The 13,830-nt window shown below is 39.0% G+C and overlaps 1 non-coding gene and 1 pseudogene across 1 annotated transcript; one reads left to right on the top strand and one right to left on the bottom strand.

The window, feature by feature from the left end:
- Positions 1-509: 509 nt before the first annotated feature.
- Positions 510-941, top strand: LOC122219118 (annotated as a pseudogene).
- Positions 942-11,447: 10,506 nt separating this feature from the next.
- Positions 11,448-11,610, bottom strand: LOC122220880. Its single transcript, XR_006203044.1, has one exon. It is a non-coding gene; the product is annotated as a U1 spliceosomal RNA (small nuclear RNA).
- Between the last annotated feature and the right edge of the window lie 2,220 nt (positions 11,611-13,830).

Genomic DNA, 13,830 nt, shown 5'->3' on the forward strand with positions numbered 1-13,830 from the left:
AAGCCCCGAGTTGGGTTCTGTGCTGACAGCACAGAGCCTGCTTGGGATTCTGTCTCTCCCTCTCTCTCTTCCCTTTCCCCCACTTGTGCTCTTTCTCTAAATAAATAAACTTTAAAAAGAATAATGGTTAAAATTAAAAATTTACTGGATTAGTTTAACAACAATATAGATACAGATAAAGATAGAATTTATGAAATGGAAAATAGAAGAAAATATATAAAATGAGACATGGTAAAACAAAAGGATGGAAATATGAAAGAGTAACCCATAGAACATTTGGGGAAGGGTGGGAGGGCAATATATGTATACTTAGAAAAGAAGCAATAATTGAAGAGATAGTGGCATTAAAACACAGACGTCTTAAGGAGCCCAAGCAGAACAGTTTAAAAATGCATAAGATGGCAGGCTTGCAGTGAGTGGCTATCAGGGATGAAAACAGGTGGCCTGGAAAAGCAGTTTCTCTTCAAATCATCTTCTTTCATGCCACTTGATAAGCATCTTGATTCACCATGGCATTAGCATCAGTAAAATGGGTGATATCAACTATAACTATCTAGAAACAGTTATTTCCAATTCAAAACAGAGATTTATATTGTGTTTGTCATAAATCTACATATTCTCCTCTTCCAGTTGACTATAATTGCAAAGTAGAGCTTGCTTTGACATCTGATGGCAGGACAATAGTATGATACCACCCTTCCGTGGACATTCCATATGAACCTATAAAACCTATCCCTCAGCCAGATCCTGTGCATAATAATGAAGAAACACATGATCAAGTGCTGAAAACCATATTAGAAGAAAAAAATGAACACTTTGAGCAAGGACCAATGATAGAACAACTTAGCGAAATGTTCTTCACTACTTAGCACCATCGGTATCCTCATAGTCTGTATCATAGATTCAGTCATAGGAAACTGGATCCGCCAAAAGACAGATGATATTGAGATTTTCAGGAATTGAAAGGATGTTATCTTGTATCTCATTTGCCATATGACAAAATGCTGTTATGTTCACTGTTATGTAGCAAGACAATAATAAAATGTTTTTTCAGAAATAAATAAATAAATAAATAAATAAATAAATAAATAAATAAATTCAAACCAAAGTGCATGATGAAAATCCAAAAAACAAAGACAAAGAAAAAAGTAGCTAACACAGCTAGAAAATAAACACTAATGGTGATCAAAAGAATAACAGTTAAGAATAATGACTCTCAACAGAAACAAGTCAGCAGGTAATGAGGTATTTATAAAACTCGGAAATAAACTGACAAGCTAGAATTGTATATTGGAGGAAAATATCCTTCAAGAATAAAAGTGAAATAAGGGTGCCTGAATGGCTCAGTCTGTTAAGCATCTGACTTCAGCTCAAGTCATGACAGTTTGTGGGTTCGAGCCCCACATCTGGCTCTGTGCTGACAGCTCAGAGCCTCAAGCCTGCTTCAGATTCTGTGTCTCCCTCTCTCTCTATCCTTCTCCTGCTTGTTCTCTGTCTCTCTTTCTCTGTCTCTCAAAAATAAACATTAAAAAAAGAATAAAAGTGAAATAAAGCCACTTTCAGACAAACAAAATCTGAAATAATTTGTCATTTGAAGACTTGCACTAAACAAAAATGATCCCAGATGGAAGGTCAGAGGATCTGATCCCAAAAATGATCCCAGGAAGGAATGAAGAACAATGAAAATGGTAAATATGTAGACAAATATGAATAAATTCTGGATGTATAGAACAATAATAATGTCCTATTAAGTTTTAAACATAAAGAGAATTAAGATGTACAAAAATGATGCTACGTAAATTGAGATAAGCAGCAATTCAGTTAAAGTTTCAAAAATATTTGTGTTCTCAAAGAACAGCATAATTTATATGGGACTTGGATAAATTTAACACACATTTGGTAATTTCTAGGGGATCTAGAACCATAATAAATAGTATATAACTTCCAGGATAATAAAGGGAGGAGATGAAGTAATGAAGCATAATCAATCCAAAAGAAGGCAACAGAGGAGATTAAAAAGGGACATGGCAGAGATGAGATAAATAGAAAATATATAAGGAGATGGTAAATTTAAACCCAAATATATTGGTACTTATACTAACTGTAAATTAACTTAAGGCTCCAATTCAAAGGCAAAGATTGTCAGACTGGACTTTTTCAAAGGATGTGTTGTTTACAAGAGAAGTCTAAAATAAAAGGATACAGGTAATTTGAAAGTAAAAGAATAGAAAAAAATACACATGCAAATATTCTCCTAAAAAATGTTAGATGCTATATTGATACTAGGAAAAGTAGGCTTTAAGGCAAAAAAAAATTTTAATAAAGATAGAAACTTAACAATAATAAAGGTTCAAATTACTAGGAAGATATTAAAAAATCAGATACCTATTGTAGGTGTCTAATAGCATAGTCTTCTACAAAGCAAAAGCCGACTGAATTAAAAGGAAAAATAAGGGGTGCCTGGGTGGCTCAGTCGGTTTAGCATTAGACTCTTGGTTTTGACTCAGGTCATGATCTCATGGTTTATGGGTTGGAGCCCCAAATCCAGCTCCACACTGACTGCTTGGGATTCTCTCTCTCCCTCTCTTTCTGCCCTTCCCCTGCTGGTGCTCTCTCTCTCTCTCTCTCTCTCTCTTTCTTCTCTCTCAAAATCAATAAATAAACTTTAAAAAAAAAGGAAAAATAGACAAATTGAAAATCATCACTATTTCCAACAAATCTCTCTTGGAAATGAAAAAAATGAACACATAAAAAGTCACTATGGATATAAAATATTTGAGGAACACAATCAGAAAACTTGGCCTAATGGACATTTACAAAACACTGAAACCAATCATTATTTTGTATACACACACACACACACACACAATTTCTCAAAAAATGATTGAAATCATGCAGCATTGTCTCTAACTATGTTGTAGTTCAGCTGTAAATCAATACTCAAAAGGCAACCAGATTATCCCAGTCCTGAGAAGATGCTGAACAAGCAAGACTGTTGGCCCCCAGCTTCAAGGTCAACACTGAGGAAATTAGAGAGAAAACTTGGAGAAACCTTGAGATGACAGGGTTTGTTCTGAACGCCTGATGATTAAGTGGTGGCTGTGGCCAGTGGACCAGAAATCCTGACAAGACTGAGGAAGAATAAAATCAAAAAGAAACTATTGGCATTCTAGTCTTGTTTTTCCCTTGCCCTCCCTGAAGGAACAAACATATCTTCCTTCTGTCCCATTGTGACTCAGACTTCTGGTCCAGGTGTCCACTGAAGCAAAGTAAAGGCAGTATAGAGCCCTATACTAGTGAGGAGCTAGAAAAATAAACAGGGACCAACTAACCAAGGATATTCATTTTTCCATCCTTCTACCTCCAAATCCCCAAGGCTAGTAAGTTAAAATCTAAAAGTAATCTCTAATATCCAGATAATTGGAGATCTAAAAAGAGAGAAATAGTTTAAATGGAGAGAAGGAAATGAAGTTAAATTTCCTGGAACTAAAAAACTAGGAAAGAAAGACTTTGGACTGAAAAGGGTTCCAGAGAAGAGCAATGAGGAAAATGTCCAACTAGACATATTTTAGTGAAATTTGAGAATATCAAGGTCAAAGAAAAAATTCTTTTTTTTAATATTAATGTTTATTTATTTTAGAGAGAGACAGAGACAGAGTGCAAACGGGGGAGGGACAGAGAAGGGGGGGGGACAAAACTCAAAGCAGGCTCCAGACTCCATGCTGTAGGCACAGAGCCCAACATGGGGCTCTAACTCACGAATTGTGAGAGCATAACCTGAGCTAAAACCAAGAGTCAGACGCTTAACTAACTAGCGCCACCCAGGCGCCCCAGAAAAAATTCTTAAAGTATAAACATAATACAGCCTCATGTATGGGAGGTAGATAGACACTAGATTTTCCAACAGCAATACTGGATACAAGCAGACAATGGAGTTACATTTTTAAAGTATTGAAGGAAAAGCCACATTGTCATTCAAATAAATAAAAAACATTGAAATATACAAAGTATCAAAAGGTATCACTGAGATGCATAGTTAAAAGTGTCTTGGATGAATAATTTAAATAGAGGAAAGATCATGCAAATAATGCTCAAAACATAGGTAAATTAAAGGTTACTTAATTGTGCTATTTTAAAACTAACAAAACAAAAGCTAAGACTAAAGTAAAAGAAAATAATGCACCCATTTTAATCAAAAATCAAAATTCTATTTTTAAAGCCTATATAGTATCTAAATGTATAACTGTAAACTTCTTAGAAAGAGCATAACAGAAATTCTTTGTGACCTAGGGTTCAGTGAATAGTTCTTGTACATAATCCCAAAACCATTATCCATAAAAGCAAAAACAGAAAAAAAGATAAATTATATTTCATGGAAATTTAAAACTTTTGTTTACAAATGACGGTGTCCAGAGGATAAAAATAAAAGGCACCAAGTGGAAAAAAAATATTTGCAAATCACAAATTTAACAAAGGACTCATATCCAAAGAAATTCATATGCAAAGAAATCTCTAAACTTAACAGCAGGAAAACAAGCAATCCAAGGAGAAAATGAGAAAGTGACTTGAACAGACACTTCATCAAATAAGAAATAGGCATGGCAAAGAAACAAATGAAAACATGTTCACCATCACTAGACATGAGGAGAATGCAAATGGAAAGCTGATGATACATCACTACACATCTATCAGAACTGCTAAAAGTAAAAGGACCGATGACACCAAATGTTGGTAAGGATGCAAAGAAACAGGATCTTTCACACATGCTACTGAGGATGTAAAATAGTACAGCAGTACAGTACTTGAAATCAGTGTGGCCATTTTTTTAAAAGTCAGACACAGACTTGCCATACAATCTAGTAATCACATGCCTAGGCAGTTATTCTAGAGAAATCAAAATTTATGCTTACATGAAAATCTGTACAAAAATGTTCATATCAACTTTATTTGTAATGAAGTTCCCCAAACTGGAAACTACCCAAATGTCCTTCCATATGTGAATAGTTAAGCAAATTTTGGTACATCCATAGCATGGAATACTATTCAGCAATTTTTTTTTTCTTTTTAATGAGCTATTGGTACAACAGCTTAGGTGGCTCTTAAGAGGATTGTACTGAGACGCCTGGGTGGCTCAGTCAGTTTAGCATCCAACCCTTGATTTCAGCTCAGGTCATGATCCCACAGTCATGGGATCAAGCCCTACATCAGGCTCTGTGCTGAACGTGGAGCCTGCTTAAGATTCTCTCTCTTAGGGCACCTGGGTGTTTCAGTCAAACATCCAACTTTGGCTCAGGTCATGATCTCACAGTTTGTGAGTTCAAGCCCTGAGTCGGGCTCTGTTCTGGCAACTCAGAACCTGGAGCCCGCTTCAGATTCTGTGTCTCCCTCTCTCTCTCTGCTTCTGCTCCCCTGTTTGTGTTCTCTCTCTCTCTCTCAAAAATAAATAAAAACTTCTAAAAATTAAAAAAAAGATTCTCTCTTTCTACCCCTCTCCCCCTCCACCCCGCGCCTTGCTCTTGCTCTCTCTGTCTCTCTCAAAAAAAAAAAAGGAAGGGGAGATTGAACTGAATGAAAAAAAACAATCCATTTTATATGACATTCTGGAAAAAAGAAAATTATAGAAATGAAAAACAGATAAGTAATTGCCCAAGATTAGGGAAGAGGACAGGGGGGTTGACTTTTTTTTGTTTTAAAGCGGGGGAGCCCAAGTTACTTCCTTTGCAATAACAACTGTACCTAAATTGTGGTGGTAGTATACAAATCTGTACATGTGATAAAATGTCATAGATTATATACATATAAAAACTGAGTACCTATAAAAACACTGGTGAAATCTGAATAAGATCTTTAGCTACTTTTATCATGTCAATTAATATTTTGATTTTCATAATGTGCTACAGTTATATAAGATGTCACCCTTAGGGGAAACTGGGTGAGGATATATGAGAACTCTCTGTACAGGGGCGCCTGGGTGGCTCAGTCAGTTGAGCACCTGACTTTGGCTCAGGTCATGATCTTGCAGTTCAAGAGTGCTAGCCCCACATCAGGCTCACTGCTGTCAGCCTCTCAGTGCAGAACCCGCTTCAGATCCTCTGTACCCCCCCGTTCTCTGCCCCTCCACTTGCACTATCCCAAAAATAAAAATAAAAATAAAATAAAATAAAGTAAAATAAAATAAAAATAAAAATAAAGAACTTGCTGTGCTACTTTTGGAACTTTTCAGGAATCTAAAAAATAAAATGTTTTTTTAAAGCCTAGGGGCCTGGGTGGCTCAGTCGGTTGAGTGTCCGACTTCGGCTCAGGTCATGATCTCACGGTTCTTGAGTTTGAGTGATGAGTCAGGCTCTGTGCTGATGGCTCGGAGCCTAGAGCCTGTTTCGGATTCTGTGTCTCCCTCTCTCTCTGCCCTTCCCCCACTCGCACTCTGTCTCTCTTTGTCTCAAAAATAAAATAATTTTTTTTAAATTTGTAAAAGCCTATATAGTATCAATATAATAGTGTTAGGAGTATGAGAAAACCAAAGGATCAAAGAATAGACTAATGTCTTACTTTATTTGGGAGAACATATCTATGTCAATTCAAAATATTAAAGAAATAATTAAAAAGAAATATAACTTGAAAATGAGATAAACTGAAATATAAAAATAGTAGAAACAAGTCTGAAGATGTCACTAATTACAATTAATATAAATGGATCAAACACACCAGTTAAAAGATAAATATTGTCAAATCGGGCTTTAAAAAAATCTGTTTAAGATACCATATGTTCTCACTCTTATGTGGATCTTGAGAAACTGAACAGAAGACCATGGAGGGGAAGGAAGAAAAAAAAAGGTTAGAGAGGGAGGGAGCCAAAACATAAGAGACTCTTAAAAACTGAGAACAAACTGAGGGTTGATGGGGGGTGGGAGGGAGGGGAGAGTGGGTGATGGGCATTGAGGAGGGCACTTGCTGGGATGAGCACTGGTGTTGTATGGAAACCAATTTGACAATAAATTTCATATTTAAAAAATAAAGATAGAAAAATCTCTTTAGGGATGCCTGGCTGGCTCAGTCTGTTGAGCGAGCGACTTCAGCACAAGTCATGATCTCACAGTTCATGAGCTCCAACTCTGCATGGGGCTCTCTGCTGTCAGTGTCCAGCCACCTTGGATCCCTCTCTCTCTGCCCCTCCCTCTCTCTCTCTCTTTCTCTCAAAAATAAATAAACATTTTTTTAAAAAATAAATAAAAATCTGTATTACCAGAGGGGAGGTGGCCAGAGATGAAATAGGTGATGGTGATTAAAGAGGACACTTGTAATGAGCACCGGATATTGTATGGAAGTGTTGAATCACTATACTGTACACCTGAAACTAAATAGCACTATATGTTAACTAACTGGAATTCAAGTTAAAACATAATTAGAAAAGAGAGAGAAATGGGGGGAGAGAGAGAGAGATACACCTAAAACATAAGAACAAGCCAAGGTTAAAAGTAAAACATGAAGAAAACAAGACATATCTTTAAAAAAAAAAAAAATCCAGCCTAATTATATCGATATCCTATAAAACAGACTTTAAGCAAAAGGACTGTTAGATACAGAGGGGATTGCTATATAATGATGAAAATATTCAATTCATCAAAGAGAAATAATAACTCTAAACGAGTATCCATCTAATAAAATAAAATGACCATGAATAACCAAGATACTTCTGAAAAAGAAGGGCAGAAAGGAATGCTTGCCTATCCAATATCAGGACTTATCCTGAAGGAATAGTTATTAAACAGTGTGGTGCTGACCTTGGAATAAACATATGGACCAATGAAACAGTGCAGAACCAGATCCTTCCCTGTGCAGAACTCAGGTACGTGCACAGACCATTTGTAATAGCACTGGGAGGGAAAGGGCTCGTCAATAAGGGAAGCTGGTGGCAAATATGACTCACAATACAGAAAAACATGAAATTAGATCCCTTCCTCAAGCCACATATAAAATCAAGGCAGCCTATCTTCTTTTCGTTTTCCTTCCCAGCATGGAGAAATTACACGTTGGTGGAGAACACGGGACAATAGACAGACCTGAGGAGCCACAAGTTGGTGCAGGCAGGTAGCCCAGAGGATGAACGCATGGACCCATGCGCCTGAGGAAGCAAGGGGGGCTGGCGCATGCGCTGACAGGGCTTGCTGCTGAGAATGTGGGGCAGTGAAGAACAGTGGGGAACCACGGAGGGCATGGGGAAATGGGAGCAGGCGGAGGGAGGAGATAGCCAGAGTGGTTAAAGATTGGTTAGACCGAACAATTGAGTAAATTGAGCAACAAAATAACATGCTGAGGATAATGGGAGTCCAGAGTCTCAGTTTATTTACACATAATGTGAAACAGCACCCCACTGGATGAATGAGATTAAAATTCACCAGCAACACCCACCCACCCCCCACCCTCCCTTCTTCATAGGAATGCTAACCTTATCTTTTAGAGGAAGACAACAGGATGAGTTCCAGGTGGCCTAAACCACTTTGAGCTTGGCCACCGTCTCAGGCCTGCACAGATGGACCACAGAGTGTTAGACAGTTATACCTCTTTATAATGTTAAGATCTCCACCTAAGGATGTCAAACCTCATTAACATAACATACAATGCATGTATAAGCATGTTTCCTAAGTACACATGCATGACCTTATGCCCACCTCTACACGTGATGACAGAACTCCCTTTGCTGAATATGTATCCTAGACCTAAATACAAGAAACCTACTCAGGCCACCCCATCTGGGGAGTCATGACTTTGGAAGTTATTCCCTGTGATCTCCTACTTATTATAAATACAGTTTCCTTTGTGTGACAATCCCACCTGGGGTAGTCTATCTGTAGCTCACCAGGGAATGAATTCACATTAGTTCAGTTGCATATTGAAAGGGTATTGGACTGATATTGGAAGTATCAATATAAATTCATAGTTCTATATCATAGTCATAGAATATGTTTGTACAGACTATACAGATATAGAAATAGAAATGTGTGTGTGTGGTATGTATGTGTACCTAGAAGTACACACACATGTTCCTTACTTCTATCTTCTCAGAGGAACTTAGAAGCAACCACACTCTAGCAACAACAAGCACTACCAAGGCCTAGATCTTGTTTTAAATTTTTTTTTAAAAAAGCAGAGCTTGTGGAAAAATGACTGAGTCCAGGGCTAGGTCAGGACATGACGAGCCCAGAATACCTTTTTGTGGCAGAACGTAAGAATTCTCAATATATCATTAGGATACACTGAAAAGACACAAAACTCAGCTTGAAATGCCTCCCACCGGCTAAATAGGGAACAATTTGGGCATTAAAATAAGAAGGGATTACAGCACATTGAAAAAAATAGGGATCCATCAGTGCACACTGATTTAAAGGAAGGAAGGAAGGAGGGAAGGAAGGAAAGAACAAGGAAAGAAAGAAAGAAAGAAAGAAAGAAAGAAAGAAAGAAAGAAAGAAAGAAAGAGGAAAAAAGAAAGCTCTTTTTTACAGTAGAATGCCAAATAAATTTAGAAGAAATGAGAAAGAGAATCACTATTTGCCAACCACCCTAGAGGTGCATGATTTAGGCAGGAGGGCTAATGGATACTAAGACTGTCGTGTGGAAGTATGATGAGGACTAGGAATCATCCTAGTCTCAGAATACTTCCCTACAAAATACTAATCACTTACAAAGGAAAACATGGAAATGGTGAATTTCAGGAAGAGAAACCTGGCAGACACCAACACAACCAGGTAACCCAGATTAACATCAACTGTGATAGAATGGGTCAATGTGTGTTACTCCTAATGAGATGCATTGAGGAGAATACAACTTGTTTCTGAAGTAGTACTATGGTGATTGTATGGTGTGGGTGTGGTCATCAGAAACATGAGACTGACCACAGTGAGATCAACCTGTAATCTTTAAAACCCTCAGGACTGGAAAGACATGGAGACACTGAGACTTTTAAATGTTAAACCAGTTTGCTTGCATTCCTGGAATAAATCACATATGCTTTCTCATCTGTGAAACACCTCTTCACGTATTTTGCCCATTTTTTTTATTTTAGGGATTGTATATGTGTGTGTGTGTGTGTACGTGTACATAACACACTTTTAAAAATTTGGTTTGAGTTCTTTAGTTCTTGATACTCATGTTTTGTGACAGTTTATAATTTATTCTTTTATTTTATTTAAGATGTTACTTTATGAAAAGAAGTTTTTCATTTATTATGCTCAAATTTATCAATCTTTTCCAGTTCATGCTTTTTATGCTTATTTAAGGTTTAAAAATGTCTATATATTTCACTTACTATATTAAGGCTTTATTTTCAACATTTAAGTCCTCAATTCACCTGGAATAGATTTTTTTGTAAATAATTATTTTGAAATAATTGCAGACTTAAAGAAAAATTGAGAGAACAGTCCAAGAACTCCAGTAACCCTTCAGCCAAAGATTCCCCAGTTATTAACATTTTACTGTGTTTTCTCCATTGCTATTTATTTATCTCCATGGTTGCCATTACTTTTCTGAGGCTTTTGAAAACAAGCTGTAGCTATAATGTCTCATTACCCCTCAATACTCCAGTGTATGCTCTCCTTACTCAAGAAAAAACCCCAAAACCAACAACCAACCAAACAAAAACCAAGGACATCCTTCTCTATAATCAGCATGCAACTCTACAATTAAGTAATCCACAATGGTACAAACTAATGTCTAATTCACAGACCACAATGAAATTTTGCTAACTGTCTAATAATTCTCTGGCCTTTTTGGTTTAGGATCTTATCTCAAAAAAAAGGTTGCATTTAGTTGGCATGTCTGTCCTGACTATTTCAATGTGAGTGGGAACCACTATGTGATAAATCAATGTCCTGGGCATCTTTGGTTTGTGTGCATTGTTCTGTGTATATATTCCATAACAATGTTAATTTTTATTGAAATATTAGTTTTAAATAGAAAGCTAATCACATTGATGTATTTCAAACACAGTATTTGGTCCCAGAATTCAAATTTCTGCATAAATAATTTTTCAGTCACATTTGTAAAGCCCAGAAATTTAAACTAATTTTGAAGCAGTGCTTACAGAGTGAAATATCAGGGTGCCTGGGTGGCTCAGTCAGTTAAGTGACCAACTCTTGATCTTGGCTCAGGTCATGATCTCAGTTAGTGGGATGGAACCCTATATTGGGCTCATAGGGCCCGCTTGTGATTCTCTCTCTGCCCAATCCCCTACTGGTGTTCTCTCCTCTCTCTCTCTCTCTCAAAATAAATAAATAAACTTAAAGAAAAAGAGTGAAAAATCATCTTACCAAGTACCAGATACCAAGAGAGATCCGAAACGGATTTTTATTGGAACCCCTACTTACATAGCTCTACAAAAAAATCATTCCCCTCCTAATTTATACGATTACTTAAACATGGTATAGTTCTCATTTTCTCTTTTTTTTTTCCCCCAGGGGAAAGCACAAACACAGTCCCCCACTACCACAAATTATGCAGTCGAGTTTCCCACATTTGGGGAAGTCGCAGGGGTCAGCACATCCAGAGTGCAATGGATAGCCTTGCCATGGGAAAACCACCTTCATGATCATGCTATCTCTCTGGTCAGATAAGTATTAGTTGCTCTCATTTTAAAGAAAAGAGCTATCATACTTTACATTCATATTTTGATCAAAGGTTTCAGTTGAAGATGTTAAAAAACAAAATTCAACTGAGTACATTTGAAGATCTAATTGGCTTTATTAAGCAATTCATGAATCAAGTAGCATCCCATCTAGCTAGTTTAGAGAAGCTCTGAGGAGTTGTATAAAATTGAAGGATTTTAGAGGGAGAGTGGGACAAGAAGTTATTAGCAAAAGAAAAGAAAGGATTGTTTCTGGCAAATTCCCCTTCCCTTTGGGGGAGAAGGGCAGGGGCTTTATCACACAGATTATCTCCTCTGCCTTTGGTGGTGTAGTGCAGGGAAGGATGGAGAGGGTCCAAGTGATAGATTACCTAATTGTTGCTGACCAGAAAATTCCAGATTGATTTGCTTTAAAATTCCATTCCTAGAGAGGTTAAAATTGCAATTAAGTCTTGGTTTGCTGTCCTGGGGGTTAGTAATTCCACCTTGGGGCTGCGGTTTTCTTTTTAACAAAGTTATAAAAAATGACAGACTACATTTATGAGAGAGAGGTATTGCTAGACCAATCCATTTTAATATAGCAAAGCATTCTTTCTGACCAAAAAGAGGTAGAATTTTCTAGTGGCCCTGACAACTGCTCTTGCAGATAATTTCCAAGGGATGTTTTTTGAAATGGCAGCTTCTGGAAAGTCCACTTATGTTGGATTGGTGGAGAGTTGGGGGATGGACTGGCTCAGTGCTTTGCCCTGTTGCCAATGTGGAAAAACAGAACGCAGGTCTGGCCCACACCAGGCGCTCCTGTGTGTGTGTGTGTGTGTGTGTGTGTGTGTGTGTGTGTGTGTGTGTGTGGAACATATGCATGCCCACTTGCTGAGGCTGGGGCGGCAGCAAACTTGAACTGAGGGAGGAAGTCGATGCCAACCAGGCTTAAAATTAGACATGGTCTCTTTCTGGCAGTTTTAGGGATAAAAAGTTTTGCATATTTTTGTCTTAATTATGCAGACCTACTTTCAGGGGTACCTTTGGCTCAATGTGATATGCAGACCCAAACAGCACCAATGGCTTTTTTCCCCTATCCTTCACCGTATTTGTTTCTTTAGCTTTAAACAAAATTGCTTATCTAATGGAAACATGCCCTTTGCCAGAAGCTGGCCTACAGCAAGCACACTTGCATGGACTTTGTTCTTTGCGTGCACATCCCCACTCCCAACCCCATCAACGGTTGGGAGAAAATCTCCGGTTCACAAAAGTCAAAGGCGAAACCATCTTGGAGATCGCGTCCTATGTCCGTTTTTCAGATCAGGAAAACTGACACCTAGAGAAGCGTAGGGACCAGTTGGGGTCATGCCAATACCCACAACACAAGGCCTGGGTTTCCCCGCTTTCCTTCGCTGCTCCTTCACCTCTAATACGATGTGGGGTGGACTGATCGGATTAAAGAAAGAAAGGAAGAAATGTTGTCCCATGTCTCCTTCAACTACTGATATTGCCCTCCAAGGTTCCCAAACAGTTAGCTTGCATTGGCAACCACGGAACCTGCACGGAGTCCTAACTGCAAAACGACCTGCAATTTTAAAAGCGCTTAAAAACCCAAACAAAAAACACCGTTAGCATCTGCTTTCAACCTTTTGTAGTACTAACTCTGCTCTCTCATTTCCTCACTTTCAAAGCAACCCACGCGGGCGAGGGAGGCCAGGACGCGAGGGGAGGAAAGCGGAGAGGGGAAGGCCAGCGGAGGCTCGGGGGTAGCGCCGCGCCGCACAGCGGGGTAGAGACCACCGAGAGCCGGCCCCAGAGCCCCAGCGCGGGCGGCTGTGCGCACGCGCGCGGGTCGGCGGGCTGCAGCTCTCCCGCACCCCGCTTCATTCTGCTTCATTCAGCCCTTTAGCGCTGCCTCCTCCCAACCCCCAAAGCCCCAGGCTGGGATGGGGGAAATCCCAGGGCATCCTCAGAAAACGACGTTTTGGAAGACCCGGAATGGGTGGGTAGCAGGAGGAAGGCAAGGACGTTAAGGGCAAAAATCTTAAATCGCCCCCAGCTGCGTCTCTGCAAAAGTCTAAGAGAGACACCGGCGCCACCGCTCATGGCTGGCGGGAGAGCAGACGACTGGGCAGGCAAAGCGCGGGACCCCGAGGGGCGGGGCGGAGCTGTGGGCGGGGCCTGCTGCCACTCCCCCGAGGCCCCGCCCCTCGGACCAACCTCCCGCCCTGCCA

This window comes from Panthera leo, chromosome B2 (assembly GCF_018350215.1).
Source record: "Panthera leo isolate Ple1 chromosome B2, P.leo_Ple1_pat1.1, whole genome shotgun sequence".
NCBI classification, from domain to species: domain Eukaryota; kingdom Metazoa; phylum Chordata; class Mammalia; order Carnivora; family Felidae; genus Panthera; species Panthera leo.